Source organism: Triticum dicoccoides, chromosome 3A (assembly GCF_002162155.2).
Source record: "Triticum dicoccoides isolate Atlit2015 ecotype Zavitan chromosome 3A, WEW_v2.0, whole genome shotgun sequence".
Classification (NCBI taxonomy): domain Eukaryota; kingdom Viridiplantae; phylum Streptophyta; class Magnoliopsida; order Poales; family Poaceae; genus Triticum; species Triticum dicoccoides.
Genome location: NC_041384.1, coordinates 634,572,617 through 634,576,198, shown reverse-complemented (window position 1 = coordinate 634,576,198; position 3,582 = coordinate 634,572,617).

The following is a 3,582-nucleotide window of genomic DNA, read 5'->3' as shown; positions in this document are numbered from 1 at the left end:
CGCCAGTGACGCAAAGACTGGAACGGAACTCCTCGAAGGTAGAAGTCGGCAGTCCCTTCGTCATCACATCGGCGAACTGTTGTGCAGTCGGCACATGGAGAACCCGAATACGTCCAAGAGCCACCTGCTCACGCTCAAAGTGAATGTCCAGCTCAATGTGTTTGGTCCGGCGATGATGAACGGGGTTGGCAGAGAGGTACACCGCAGAAACATTGTCGCAGTAGACAACCATAGCCTGGGAGACGTCGTGATGCAGCTCCTAAAGTAACTGTCATAGCCAGGTGCACTCGGCAACAGCGTTGGCCACAGCTCGGTACTCAGCCTCCGCGCCGGAGCGCGAAACCGTGGGTTGTCGCTTGGACGACCACGAGACGAGTGAAGGACCGAGGTAGACGCAGTAGCCGGAGGTGGACCGACGAGTATCAGGGCAGCCAGCCCAGTCTGCATTGGAGTAGGCCACCATCTCTAGAGAAGTAGACGTCGTGAGTGTCAATCCGAGGGTCATCGTGCCGCGTATGTAACGAAGGATCCGCTTCACGAGAGTCCAATGGGAGTCACGAGGGGCGTGCATGTGGAGACACACCTGCTGAACAGCATACTGAATATCCAGTTTGGTGAGAGTCAAATACTGAAGAGCGCCGACGATAGACCGGTAGAAAGGAGCATCCGACGCAGGCGAGCCCTCAAGAGCAGAGACCTTGGCCTTCGTGTCAACAGGAGTAGCAACATGGTGACAGTTGAGCATGCCAGCATGCTCAAGAAGCTCATGTGCATACTTCTGCTGATGAAGAAAGAAACCATCCGGGCGCCGAACGACCTCAATGCCAAGGAAACAATGTAGAGCACCCAAGTCCTTAATGGCAAACTCGTCACGCAGCCGGAGAGTAATCTGCTGAAGAAGAGATGCGGAGGAGGCCATCAGGATGATGTCATCGATGTAAAGAAGCAAATATGCAGTCATGTCACCATGGCAATAGACAAACAGTGAGGCGTCCGAGTGAGTAACGCTGAAGCCCAGTGTCTGAAGAAACCCGACGATCTGCTGGTACCAGGCACGGGGTGCCTGCTTGAGCCTGTAAAGAGAGCGGGACAGCAGACACACATGGCCAGGAAGTGAGGCGTCGACGAAACCGGTGGGTTGCTCACAATACACCTGCTCCTCTAGATGGCGGTGGAGAAAGGCGTTGGAGACATCCATCTAGTGAACGGGCCAGCCGCGGGACACGACAAGCTGGAGAACGGTGCAGATCGTGCCCGGTTTTACAACCGGGGCAAACGTCTCAGTGAAGTCCACTCCAGCACGCTGGCGGAAACCACGGACCACCCAGCAAGCCTTGTAGCGCTCGAGAGTACCATCCGAGCGGGTCTTATGGCGAAAGACCCACTTGCTGGTGATAACGTTGGCGCGAGGAGGCCGGGGAACCAGTGTCCAGGTGCGGTTCCGTAGAAGAGCATCGAACTCTTCCTGCATCACCACAAGCCAGTGAGGATTACGAAGGGCGGCGCGAGCGGACACGGGAAGAGGCGACGGCTCCGCGGTGGAGGCTGCAAGGACATACTCGTCGCTCGAGTACCGGAGGCTCGGACGATGAACGCCGGTACGAGCCCGTGTAACTGGGCCAGCCGGCGCCATCACCGGCGAGGCAGCTGGCGAGGCGGACGACGAGCCGGCCGGCGTCGGAGCCGGCGAGGAGGCCGGCATCAAGGCCGGCGAGGCTGCCGGTGTCGGAGCCGGCGAGGAGGCCGGTGTCAGGGCCGGTGAGATGGCCAGCGTCGGAGTCGGCGAGGAGGCCGCCGTCAAGGCGGCTGAAGGAGCGGCCGAGCCAGCAGCGCCCGACCCGCGGCGCCCGAGTCGGGGGCGGCGGGTGAAGAAGGGGCGCCAGCTGCGCCGGCAGAGTCGGCCGAGGAGGCCGAGGGGGCCGGCGCTGGCGTGAGGGTGCAAGGACCACCAAAGCCTGGAGGCGGTCCACGGGCCGAACGAGATCGTCCGCCTGACGTAGTCATCGAAGAGCCGCCGGTGTCCGGCGGTGACGAGGTGACAAGAGGTACCTACTACTGAAACGGAAACACCATCTCATCAAAGTAAACGTGTCGGGAGGTGAAAACACGATGGGAGACGGGATCATAGCAGCGGTAGCCCTTAGTGTTAGGTGGGTAGCCGAGAAAGATGCAGGCGACGGAGCTGGGTGCAAGCTTATGAGGCGCAGTAGCGGCGATGCTAGGGTAGCAAAGGCAGCCGAAGATGCGAAGCCCATCATAAGAGGGGGGTGCACCGAAGAGAAGATGATGAGGTGTAAAGTTCCTGCGAGTACGACATGGGCGGATGTTGATGAGGAGAGAAGCGGTGGCGAGAGCGTCAGGCCAAAAGCGCGGAGGCACATTGGCATGAAAGAGAAGAGTCCTAACGCAGTCATTGAGAGTGCGAAGGATGCGCTCAGCGCGACCGTTCTGCTGCGAGGTGTACGGGTAAGTGACACGAAAAATCATGTCATGTGTGGTGAGAAGATTACGAACAACGAGGTTGTCAAACTCCTTCCCATTGTCTGTCTGCAACGCGAGAATGGGACGACCAAACTGCGTCAGAACATAGGAGTAGAAAGCGGCGAGAGTGGATATAACATCCGACTTGCGGCGCAACAGGAAGGTCCACACATAATGCGAAAAATCATCAAGTATGACAAGATAATAAAGAAATCCCGTATTACTGGCAACAGGAGAGGTCCAAACATCACTATGCATTAACTCAAACGGGTACGAAGCAACAAAAGAAGAAGCCCTAAACGGAAGACGAGCATGTTTGCCGAGGCAACATGCATGACACGAGTGATCCTCGTTCTTATTACACGTGAAAGAAAAACTCCGAAGTATGTGGCGAAGGGTGGCAGGATTAGGATGTTACATCGGTGGAGCACCATCCGCGTGCGAGCGTCCTTAACAGAAAAACCATATTCGTCAAATTCAACGGTAACCGGATATTCACGTGTAAGAGAACGAACGGAAACAAGTTTTTTAATAAGTTCAGGAGAAACTAGAATATTAGACATGGATATTGGAGTGGAGTTAGACGGAAAATAGGCATGACCAATATGGGTGATAGGAAGAGAAGATCCGTCACCGACGGTGATTCGCTTGGAAGTGTGGACAGGTGAGTGGTGTGGAGGTTACCAGGGTACGCCGCCATGTGAGCGGTGGCGCCGCTGTCCATGTACCAGTCGCCGCTGCCGGTGTAGCTGGACGGTGAAGGGGTGTTGTGGAGAGCCGCCAGGAGGGCCGGGTCCCACTGTGCCGGCGAGAGAGGCGGCGCGGCCGTCAGGGGCAGCAGCGGCTGCCCACCTGGCGGCGGCTGCTGGCCGTAGGGCGCCGCGTAGGGCTGCGACGCAGCATAGAACGCCTGGTGTGGCTGTGGCCGGGCGCCGAGAAGTCCCGGGGCAGGGGCCCGAGGTACCGGCATGGAGTAGGCGTGCACAACGCCGGTCCATGGGTTCTGGCCGGTGTACCACGGGGCCGGCTGTGAAGCATGCTGCGGTGGGTGGGGTGCTCCTCCCTGAGCGCCTGCGCCCCCTGCTTGCGGCCACCACGACG